Genomic DNA, 13,481 nt, shown 5'->3' on the forward strand with positions numbered 1-13,481 from the left:
GAGGACTTCGGACCAACTTTAATGACCTTCAGCTCTTAGTTCAAGATTTTAAACCATCGGCATTTTGTTTGCAAGAAACGTTCCTTAAAATTACAGATAATTTTGATTTACGACAGTATGATTCCTACCATTGCTTTTCCCCACCAGGGGATAATGTAACTGGGGGATCTTCTGTTATGGTGAAGCAGGGCATCATTCACAGTCCTGTTCCTCACAATACCCCTCTTCAGGCCGTGGCAGTACGTATAACATTGAATATTGTTTTTACTTTGTGTTCTTTGTATGTCCCACCATCGTACTCTCTCCGACAGTCTGATCTTCAGGCACTGTATGACCAAATCCCTGAGCCCTGTGTCATCATGGGAGATTTGAATGGTCATAACCCGCTTTGGGGTAGTAATGTCACCAACACTAAGGTAAATTACTGGAGGATTTTTTCTTAAATAACGATCTGTGCATTTTTAATGATGGTTCTCATACATATCTACATCCTGCAACTGGAACATACTCTTGTCTGGACTTGTCAGTGGTAGATTCTAATTTACTTAATGAATTTGAATGGTCAGTCCACGATGACCTCTGTGGAAGTGACCATTTTCCTACCATTTTAAAATCTGTTACACCTTCTGATGTTCCTCCATCTTCACGTTGGAATTTCACTAAAGCCAACTGGGCATTATATGAAGTCCTTTCATTGATGTTCCCAACTCTATACAAATGTTCTCTGATGAACTTACTAAAATAGCTGATGAATGTATTCCGAAGTCCTCCTCAAATCCTCACATACGTAAACCATGGTTCAACAATGATTGCAAACAAGCTAGGAAGGCACGGAAAAAAGCTGAACGATATTTCAGACACCATCCAATGGTCCATATTTAAATTTAAAATTGTAAATGCTAAAACCCGGCGCACCTTCAAACAAAACAAACGTCAATCTTGGCAAAATTATGTATCCAAGATATCTTCACGGACGCCTTTGTCCAAGGTATGGAACATGATTCAGAAAATAAAAGGTAAGGGTTCTAAATCAAGCATCCACCATCTCAAAGATGGGGATCAATTATTAACTGATACATCAGATATTGCATATAAACTTGGTGAAACTCTGGCTCAGCATTCTTCCTCGTCTAATTATGTCCCTCAATTTCAAAAATACAAAAAGCTGCAGGAAAAGAAACCTTTACATCTTAATTCCGATAACGGGGAAGATTATAATGAAGTTTTTTTTTCATTCATGAGCTCCAAACTGCACTTGGGCAGGCTCATGACACTGCTACAGGGTCTTATAATATACATTATCAACTCTTAAAACATTTACCGCAATCCTGTTTAGAAACCCTTTTGAAAATATTTGCTAAAATCTGGACGTCAGGAGAATTTCCTTCTTCATGGCGTGAAGCTATCATTGTTCCCATACCTAAACCTGGACGTGATCATACTGATCCTTCAAATTATCGACCAATTTCATTGACTAGCTGTGTTTGCAAAACCATGGAATGCATGGTCAATAACAGATTAACCTGGTACTTAGAATCCAATAACTTAATCACAAATATTCAATGTGGATTCTGTAAAAATCGCATTACCATTTACCATTTAGTTCGATTGGAGTCATTCATTAAGAATGCCATTATAAGCAAACAACATGAAGTGTCTATCTTTTTCGATCTAGAAAAAAGCATGTGACTCTACATGGAAGTACGGTATTTCAAAAGATTAACATGATTTTGGATTGCGAGGCCGTTTGCCTCAATTTATATCCAAGTTTTTAAATGACAGGCAATTTCAAGTCCGCGTGGGTTCAACCCTGTATGATCATTATAATCAGGATCAGGATGTCCCACAAGGCAGTATTTTGTCTGTCACTTCACTTTGTTTAGTATCAAAATCAACAGTTTAGCAAAGGTTTTAAACGATTCAGTTAATGGATCGTTGTTCGTGGATGACTTTAATGTTTCTTGCCGTGGTAGGAACATGCATACGATTGAGAGGCAAATGCAATTGTGTTCAAATAAAATCCAAAAATGGTGTTTAGAAAAAAATGGCTTTAAATTTTCCAAATCTAAAACTATCTGTATTCAGTTTTGCAGAAAATATAAACCTCACAAAGACTCAGAACTAATATTAGATTACACCCCCATTAAAGTTGTAAAAGAAGCGAAGTTTTTGGATATCATTTAACCTTTTTACCTCATAAAATACTTAAAGAATAAATGTTTGAAAGCCCTAGATTTGTTAAAAGTTGTCTCTAATTCCAAGTGGAGAGGGGATCAGAAAACCCTCCTCCAATTATACAGAGCACTTATTCGCTCTAAACTGGATTATGGCTCCATCATCTATGGTGGAGCCTGCAAAAGCAACCTTAAACTTTTGGATACTATCCATCATCAAGGTCTAAGACTATGTCTTGGATCTATCCGAACTTCTCCTATTGACAGTCTGTACATTGAGGCTGATGAGCCATCTCTTAAACAACGCCAAATCAAATTATCCTTACAGTATGTCTCTAAATTACGCTCTAATAACTCGAATCCAGCATATGACTGTGTTTTTAACCCCCTTTATGAAAATCTCTATAATAAAAAATCATCGGTTCTCCCCCCACTTGGAATAAGACTTTGATCTGATATTTCAGCCGCTAAAATTAATCTTGGAGATATAGCCCCCACACAGCTTTTGTCTTCTCCATCTTGACAGTTAATAAAGCCAGAGGTGGATCTGACATTAACTAAATTAAAGAAATCAGAAACCAACCAACTTATTTATCAACAAAAATATTATCAATTAAGAAACACTTATAATACTTACAAATCTATATTTACAGATGGATCCAAGGATAGTGACTATCTCCTCCAGGTTACCCAATAATAGTTCTATTTTCACAGCAGAGGCCAATGCCATTTTAACAGCTTTACAATATATCAGTAAACAGTCAAAATATAAGAAGTTTATCATATTTTCCGATTCTCTTTCTTGCCTGCAGGCTATCCATAACATATCAAGTCAACATCCACTTTTAATCAAAATTATTGAATTATTTAATGACCTTGCTACTGGCCAATACGACATCGTTTTTTGTTGGTTACCAAGCCATGTTGGCATCAAAGGTAACACAATGGCCGATGCTGCTGCTAAAGCAGCACTCGACAAATCTGTGACTCCACTTCTTACCCCATAGACCGATTATAAACCTGTAATCAGATCTTATATTCGTGATCTGATGCAAAAGAAGTGGGACACCCAAGTAGGTATCAATAAATTATACTAGCCACATAAAGAAACTGTGCACGGAGAAAATATAGATATAGGGGCACACCGTCCACATATGAAATATAGGTTTGAACACAGCAATTATTGGAGACATTCAAACGCCCATGCACGTGCCATGCGATATGACGTCATTGATGGGGACCTATGGACGTGCAATGTGTTACTGCACGGGCATCCTGTGCAGCTGTACACAGCATGTGCAACTCAAAATTCGCTGTCACTTGGGAAAGCATGATCTGTGGTCATTCAAAAATTCAAAACTTCTCAGGCGCAGACACAAGCATATTACAAGCAAATCATGCCAAGATTGACAGCTGCACAGCGTCATGAAGCCATTGGAATGATCCGAGCGGGAATGAGGCAACAACAAATGGCAACACATTTCCAATGCCATCGTAACACAATATCGGACTGGTGAGGCGTTATCAGAACACAAATGACGATGCCGACCACCCACGTTCAGGACGTCCCCGAGTAACGACGCCAAGACAGGACAGATGGATTCGAGTTACACATCTCCGACACAGGTTCCAAACGGCAGTAACGACGTCCCAGACAATTCCTGGACTGCGCCATATCCATCCCAACAGTGTCAGGAATCGTTTACGTCAGTACGGGATTCGACCACGACGCCCTGCCATATGTCCCATCCTGACACACCGTCATCGTGTCAACCGTCTAAGATGGTGTCGAAATCATGTTCACCAACCTCGAATATGGTGGAGTAATGTTGTCTTTACAGATGAATCGAGGTTCAACATTTCCCACCGTGACGGGCGCCAACGTGTCTACCGGCGTTTGGGAGAACGTTATGCACGCAACTGTATTGTGGAGAGGAATCGTTTTGTAGGTGGCTCTGTGATGATTTGGGGTGGGATAACAGCACGGCACCGAACCCCTTTGGTGGTTGTTCAGGGCAATCTCACCGGTGTTGGCTACAGAGATCAGATTCTGAGGCCTGTGGTCATTCCTTTCCTGCAACGTCATGGCCCGGGATTGACATTTCAACAGGACAACGCTCGTCCTCACACGGCTAGGGTCGCAATGGATTTCCTTCACCATAACAATGCCATGTTACTGCCATGGCCTGCAAATTCTCCAGATCTCTCCCCAATAGAGCATGGGTGGGATGAAATGGAGCGCCGTCTGCGTCGTCTTCCACATCCTCCAGATTACGTCCGTGACTTGGCACAGGATTTGAGGAGGATATGGCAGGCCATTACCCAGGCCTTCCATGCCCATTTGGTGGACTCCATGCGCCGCCGATGCACTGCTGTGATTCACGCACAGGGTGGTCATACCCGTTATTGACTTTGTGACTTTGTCGTTTGACTCCCTACTCCATTTTGATCTTCTGACGTCATCGTAACAGATGTTGTTCAGGTCCCGTTGACATTTTCTTATGGTCCGATCATTCAGCTGCTAGAGCGTCTGCATCAATTTGTTCTTGCTGTGTTGTATTTCAATCCAGAATATATTTTCTCCGTGCACAGTTTCTTTATGTGGCTAGTATACATGAAATTAAACCAAATATTGGTTACACCTACTTGGGTTTGATGAGGTCATTTTACGACGATGTCATATTGGCCATAGTAGATATACGCACGAATATTTATAACAAGGTGAGGATCCTCCATTTTGTATAGCTTGTGATGAAAGAATCACCGTCAAGCATGTCCTGCTTGATTGTGTTGATTTTTCCGTCACAAGGGATAAATATTTCAAAGTTTCATCCTTAAAGGATCTTTTTAATATCAGTGCTCGTTTAATTATTGACTTTTTAAAAGAAATGGAATTGTTACTTAAATTTTGATTGATATATTTTGTATATAATATACTTTTTATAATTGGTAAAATGAATTTAATAACTGAGATTGTTAGTGGCTGTATCCTCGAAGGGGGTTGAAGTAGTGTAAAATTATTGTCCCCCTGAGAGTGTACGTAAAACCACGTCTTTCAAAGTATATTTATTTTGGCCACGTTTTTAATAGTTGTATATATGTTCGTTTAACTTTGGTTAAATTTGTCATAATCACCAACAGCTGAAGGGATGATGTAAATCCGGCTGGGGTCCATGCAGGTAGCAAAAGTACTGTAAGTCCCCATGGACCCTAGCATGGTGGTCTACCTTCAGCTGCTGCCGATCTATAGCCTGTTTTTATCTTGTATCGTTATGTATAGTGCTATTCTCTTTTATAATTCCGTACTAGCTTTATATCTTTTTCAGTGATGAATCTAGTAATTTTACTGTCCTTCGTTGATAAATTTTTATACAAGTTTCAATATATGTATTTTGTTTGGCTATTGATAGTCACAATATGGCTGAAGGATTGCCGATGTTACTTAACATTTTAACTCACTCACTCACTCCAAAATTATCGAAAAGGTATGTTGTTTCACACTTCTTCAGCATGGACTCGGATAGAAAGATATTGTAAGTTATCGGCTTCATAGTTATGTGGATCGCTGTCGGGATTAAGGACGTTTCTCACGTTAAATGTTTGATGCGTTCGTTGTGTTTTCAAGGTGTCAATTTGAATCGCACAGTTTAACAAAATGAAATGTCAATGTATGAACGTAAAGCAGACTATTTGTTTAGCAAATTATCTATAGCAAAATATGCCACAGTCTTGAATGAAGATAAAAGAAACTTACTACAGGTATGGGGCTATCTTAGATTTATGACAATATTACGATATCTTATATCTAGAGCTACGATACTTTCGAAAAAAGCAAACGATAGCCTACGATTTCCTTACGATAACTTTAAGATATTTTAGACAGATATTTTAATGCAAAATGTGGATGGCAGGTGCTACTGGTAGCGCAGGACATACATACCCTTTTCCATTAATGGTTTGACATCTCGGAAGGTAGTCTACCATTTTCCTTTTGAATTTCAAAGTCTAAAGGCATCACATTGCCAGCTGATAGAACTGACATCGCCTTCTGTTGTTGAAATGTTTCCACGACTGTGACAAATTCTCGTCAGAAGCATTGGATCCGAGCATGCCGAAAACTTTGTCTTCACCCATTTCATTCCTCAGAATGTTCTCTTCTCTCTCATGAAAGATGCCCACTGTACTGGCTGTTTGACGGGTGGTGAGTCGGCGATCATTCTTACCATATCGTGTATGTCATCTAATTTCCTTAGTGGTGGCAGTTGGAGGTCTTCCTGAGTTACTGTCTTCCCCTCTTGAACTCTGCATCAGTTGCCACGGAAGGAGCATCATCCCGTGAAGTCCGCTTAGATGGCTGTTGGAGTTTGCCCTTGCAGTTGGAGGTACTTGATGACCGTTCCGCAGCTGATATTGTCAAATACCATCAATAGAAAATACCTAGTCACTTTGCTGCCTGGTTGTGTATTTGATTCAAATGCATCTTGCAAGCATGGAAAGTATTGTACTTAAATCATTCAGAATTTGGGCCTGTTCGCACATCCTCGTCCTTACATTTGGTTAGGGCAACTGTTAAGCAAGTTATGTTAAATAAGAGACTCCACAGACTGGGCGATAACGGTTATTAGCATAGTGTGTCTTCGTATTATAATCATGACATAATCATGAGCCTTTGGTGAGCTTAATACATATCGTTTTTTCCTTATATATGATATTAACGATATTGAATTCGAAGCATGTGAGGGTAATGATGTCTTTTTGACAAAATGTCATGCTTTGCATAACTGAAGATTTGGAGAAATTGCTATTCACTTAGATAATAATTTCTGAACCTCGTTGGAATATAAAGGCTGTGTTAACCACATTATTTATAATAAAGTACGAATTATTTGCTTGCAAACTTTGTTTAAATAGCACTCATCTATTGGTCTAACATATTCCATTCCTTCCCGTTCCGTGTACACTCACATTTTCGACTCCATCCAACCCAACTCCTCTTCATTAGGAAAAAAATAGTTGAAATGTGTTGTGTTTTTGTGTTCCCCCAACGGGAATGGTGGAGGTTAGGCTGTGTTAACGTATTTGACATGAGTTGTCTGATCAGTGTACAATATTATGTGTGACTGTTGTGTGCATATATCTAACCTCAGAACATTTTACACATTTTACATGCCACACAGAACAAAACTGGACATCACTCAGACGTCAGAGACAGGACCTCGGCACACGAGACAAAAACGACAGCATAACATGTTGAGTGAAACAACCAGTATACAAGGAAATTAACCCGGCTATCAGCAATGTGAACTATGATTGGTCATCTTTAAACATGTGATCAGGGTGTGGCTTGCAGCACACACCACGGATTTGAGATTACCTGAGTTGCAGCCGGACTGACGTTGCTTCTGAGGTACGTGGTTATTGTATGTGTCAGAGCGACCTAAAACTAAATTATATCTGCCATATGAATGAACCTGTTGTTCTCTGGTTGTACTTTATCAAGAGTCATAAACTACATGCTGGCATACTGATTATATATGTGTTATATAAGATAATGTGCGCTGATGTCGGCGCAGTAATACGAATTGGCTGTTGAGAGGCTAAAATTGTGCACAGATATGGTTGATCTGCCCGTTCTACTTGTCACCTGTGTATTCATGTATGACATGTTTGAGAAAAAATCCTGATCATTCACCGCATAGCCGAATGAATATCAACGTGTTACGTGGCATGAACAATGTACAATATTATCTGTTATTAAGTTGACTAGCGTAGGTATTTATATGTTTCTTGAAAATACTGGAGACAACAAATTCAACCTATCCTGTGGTAATCATAATCATTTGAATTTGATATTTTAAACATTTAAATTCATTTACCCGTTTTGAGTGGGGAAAACCCGATGACCAGATCAAGGCAGTTTGTTATACATAGAGACAGGTCATGTGTACTGCGCAGTATACACAGACACAGACACAAGCTTTCTAGGTTAAGGTTTTGTTTCAGTTTGGGAATTGACAGAAACAATATATAAACTTTACACGCTTTCTCAGTATTCACCTAATGACGAAGTAACCCCGAAACTACCTATTCAATCAGTTATCAGTGCCAGAACATACATACTATCTGTCAAATAATGTTTTAAACAATGAATTAAGTTAGGATGGACTCCTAAATTAATTATTAGCTTCATGCATCCACTTGTAGTCCGTCCTACATTAATAATTTAAGGTAGGATGGACTTCTAAATTAATTATTAGCTTCATGAATCCATTTAATTGTTTAAAATATTAATTGACAGATAGTATGTATGTTGTGGCACACTGATAAACTTTATCAACGTGTGTGTTGTTTTGTTCGTGCGTGTGTGTGCATGCATGTGTTCGCGTGTGTTATCGCGCGTGTGTGCATGTCTGCTATGTTCGTGCGTGTGTGCGCATGTTTGTTATGTTCGTGCGTGTTTGCATGTGTGTGTGTAATGTTCGTGCGTGTGTGTGCATGCATGTGTTCGCGCGTGTCATCATGCGTGTGTGCATGTCTGCCATTTTCGTGCGTGTGTGCGCATGTTTCTTATGTTCCTGCGTGTGTGCATGTGTGTGTAATGCTCTTGCTTGTGTGCATGGGTGTGTGTAATGTTCGTGCGTGTGTGCATGTGTGTTATGCTTTCGCGTATGTGTGTGTTATGTTCGTGCGTGCATGTGTGTATGTATTATGTTCGTGCATGTTGGTCATTAATAGTCTGACCTATCGGGATTTAGTCCTTTGGAATCCTACAAAACCGAAACCATCACCTTGCCAGTTGATAGAACAAGCTTTGCTGTATTCATCGGAGATGTTCGATGTTTCCACTGCTTTGATTGTTTTGTTTCGGGTTGATAGGTGGATCTGCAAAAAACGACGTAAATTGATGCACCTGGAGCGTTTCCGAGAAGCCTTGGAATCCAGCTTACTGAAACCTTTGTCGGGACCACTTCATTCCTCAGAATGTTGTCAATTCTCTTATGAGGCATGCTTACTGCATTGACTATGTAACGTGTGATGAGTCAACGATCATTCAGAACAAGATGTAGTATTTCATGAACATTTTCGTTAGTGGTTGCAGTTCGAGGTCTTCCTGAGTTACTCTCTTCCCCTCTTGAACTCTGCATCAGTGGCCACGAAAGACGCATCATCCCGTGCAGTCCGCTTAGATGGCTGTTTGAGTTTGCCCTTGCAGTTGGTAGATACTTGATGACCGTTCCGAATCTAATATTGTCCAATGCAGTCAACAGAAAATACCTAGACACTTTGCTGCCTGGTTGTGTATTTGGTTCAAATGCATCCTGTAAACATAGGAAGTATTGTACTTAATACATTCAACTGTTGCGGGTGCACTCTACATCCTTTGTAGTTATGTTCAGAGCTTGTGCTCGTCTGTGCATCATCATCCTTACATTTGGTTAGGGCACCTGTTTAGCATGTAAAATTGATCAAGAGAGTCCACAGACTGGGAGAAAACGATCATAAGCATAGTGTGTCTTCGTATCGTAAACATGATATATATTAGCAATAAAAACTGTATTATGAGAGCTTTTGGTAAGCTTAATACATATAAATTTATTTTTTTGACATTTTTTATTCCTTTCAAAGGGTTTATTACATATAATTTATCCCAATGATATTTACGATATGGAAACACATGACATAATCTAATGCTTAAAATAACAGAAGGTTTAGAGAAACTGTTAGTCACTGTGGTAATAATTTCTGAACCTCATCGGAATGTAAAGCCTGAGTTAACCGCATTATTAATGATAAAGTAAGAAATTATTTGATACGGTATATGTTTATATAGCACTCATAGATCGTGAAAGCGCTAGCTAAAATATTCCAGTCCTTGCCGACAGGTGTACACTCACTATATATACTTCATCCAACCCGAGTCCAGTTTTTGAGGAAAACAAATCAGGTTTCCTTTCATAAAACACGCTCACGTAACAACCCCTTTATACTATCAAAACCTGCCCGCCGAGACACCTGTAGTCGGGAGAACGTGAGAGAGTCTAGCTTGATCAGCTGCCTGTTGGTTATTTGAGATGCTATCACAAGTATTCACTGACATAAGATTCGCAGGGCAAATGCTGAAATCCATGTTGATATCATGCACACAACTGCTTTAGCAGCCTCCACTAACTTTAATACTCGTGTGCACAGCTACACCGGAATGCAGGTCAACCAAGCCTGCTTGCGAGTTTGGATAGCCGTGAAATGCAATTGTTACAGAATGAATTATTTCTACAATATGACGGGAGCCAGTTTTTCTTTGATTGTTCTTTATAAGTAGTTTTAAACTACATACTGGCATACCGATTATTTTTTGTAATAGTTGGTAGAGAATGTGTGCTGATATCGGAGCAGTATCACCTGTGATATCAGGTAAACGTTGACACGTTGAAAAGTTTTTCACAGGCATTGTTGATCTGTTCACCCGGATTATCGTCTGTGCAAGACATGTTTCATAAACTCAAAACAGTATCAGTATCAACGTATTACTGTGCGAATAGAATGACCAAATTACGAGATAATCTATCATATTATCAGGGTGACTGCTGTGGGTATTTTTATATTTTAGTACCGTGAAAAAACATTAGAGAGAATGACTTCACCCTGCGTCTGTGATATATTTCATGAAACGTGAGACTTTGGAAAACATATGTCATGTGTCTTTAATTCATTTACCCGTTTTGAGTAAGCTGCCCCCCCCCCCCCCCCCCCCCCTCTCCCTTTCAACCCGATCAAGCCAGTTTGTCTATAAATAGAGCCAGCTCATATACATCGCGCAGTATACGCAGACAGAAGGTAGGATGAACTTAATTAAGAGATGTTAATATCTTCACGTTTGTTTCACGGCTTCTATTTAGGTTGATATGGTTTGGTATAGACTTTATCAACGTGTGTTTTATTATATTCGTGCGCGCGTGTGTGAGCATGTTTGTTATGTTCGTTCGTGTGTGCATGTGTTTGTCTTATGTTCCTGCCTGTCTGTGTTGTTATATTTGTGCTTACAGTGTAAGTGTGTCTCTGTGTGTGTCTTGCTCATGTTTGTATGTGATATGTTCGTTCCTGTGCGTGTGTCTGTAGGTTAAGTTCATGTATGTGTGTGCATGTGAGTATATGTGTTATGTTTGTGCGTATGTGTGCACGTGTGTATGTGTGATATGTTAATACATGTGTGTGTATGTGTGTTGTTATGTACGTGCGTGTGTGTTGGTAGTGACAAATACTAAAATTTATCAAGTAATTGTTCGGGAGTTTGATATAAAAAATTGAATTGCAAAACAAAGAAGGAATTGTTTCCAGACCAGATGTATGCAGTTTACGAACAACGTTGTCTAAACTACATGACTTCAGATAAAGATTCATAAAGCTTTTAAACGTCATGTGTACTCAAATTGAAAATATTGCTGGAAGTGGGGAGGACAAACTCACTCAGTCACCAGATAAATCTACTGCAGAGGTTGACAATGTTTCAAACGCATTGTTTTCTGTGTGAATTTATACAAGTGTACTATCAGCTAGACTTGTGTCTGCATGACATGCACAATCAGTAGCTTCAAATCGGGAACATATTCTGAATGAACTAAACCTTTCCACCTGAAACATCAACATTGATAACTGATCTGTTCAGTCCAGCTGGTCTGTTCATTGTAGCGACATCTCAGGTGGAAGCCTTGTAGCGACATCTCAGGTGGAAGCCAGTTTTGGATGATAAATAACATCTTAACCCTCGTGTTTGTGTTCTTTGCAAGAGAGAGAGAGAGAGAGAGAGAGAGAGAGAGAGAGAGAGAGAGAGAGAGAGAGAGAGAGAGAGAGAGAGAGAGAGAGAGAGAGAGAGAGAGAGAGAGAGAGAGAGGAACGTTTATTGACTCGTGTTGAAATATTTTATATCAAACGACACTCGGGAGAATTTTTATACTCGGATCATTAGCAATTTGGATCTACTGTGGTCATTTGATGATTTCACAAATTATTTCTGTTTCGAGGTAGTTTCAAAATTGAAGCACACACACAAGGTTTAACCCTCAAATCTAAATTGTCAGCTCAATAGATAACCACACGAGATCAATGACTAATCAACAAATTATATTCAAACACATAGCTATAGGTTAACATTAAAGTAACATTGTTTCTTTGTATATATTTTACCAGACAAAACATAATGTCATTAGATCGGATGATTTATTTCGGTTCTTTAAGCTGGTGGCATACTTATATCCAGAGTGGGGTGTGGTATGTCAAAACAAAAAAAAGGTAGTGAGTTTTTGTATTCTACTGTGATTGGCGTACTTGATCATGACCCTGCCCTGAGGCAAATGGGGAACTCCCTCACCTTCATAACACTTTTGCATAAACAAACTTATGTAAAACATGTCAGAACCAGAGAAAAGACAGCAAAAAGACTGTATATCATTTAATACGATGCATGTTGTATGTCACAACGTTTCGCTTGTCTCCATATCTCACATGCTATGTAATATTGATTAGTATGTCATGTGTTTATTCAACTGCGAGTTTAAAGTATGTGCCTTATCTCAGTTCGCTGTTATGCAAACAATATCAGCGCAGTTAGGCCTCTTCGGTGGTCATATATCATGTAAGGCAGGACAGACTGGCTGACCTACTTTGTGAGCGTGTGGCTGTGGCTGGTAGGTATGCAGTTGTAAAGTAAATGGATCAAGTTGCAAATATCTTTCTCATATGCAGCAGGGGGCTGTAAGACTTGTCAAAGTAAAACATTTACTAAACAAACTTGAAACTTTGTCTTCAAGAAACCCACAGGAATAATGGAGGCTTGTCAGGGAACACACTGAAAATAACTTTGATGAAAAACAAGGTGACACATCTACAGAGGAGTGGGAAAATCACTTCACTACGCTAAATTGTTACATAACAGATAACACAGAATTTCATTTTAATATCTCAGAATCTCTATTAAATCAGGACACAAAAGAAATTAAACTAGAAGATAAACCTGGAATAATTCTCAAATAACAGCCTCAGAACTTTACACTGCTGTGTAAAACGTTGCAAATCTGGTGGCCCAGATTTGATTCTGAATCAAATAATTTGTAATTCTATTACTTTATTGGCCGACCACCACATGAAGTCATTTAATATGATTTTGGACAGCAGTATATTCCCATCACAGTGGAGAACTTCCTACATTCTTCCAATACACAAGAAGGGGGGTGTTGACGATGTTAATAACTAAAGAGGGATCGCCCTCGGAAGCTGACTATCTAAAATTGTGCTCGGTATTATCAGCTCGCG

Source organism: Haliotis rufescens, unplaced genomic scaffold (genome assembly GCF_023055435.1).
Source record: "Haliotis rufescens isolate VD_foot unplaced genomic scaffold, xgHalRufe1.0.p SCAF_9, whole genome shotgun sequence".
In the NCBI taxonomy this organism is placed as follows: domain Eukaryota; kingdom Metazoa; phylum Mollusca; class Gastropoda; order Lepetellida; family Haliotidae; genus Haliotis; species Haliotis rufescens.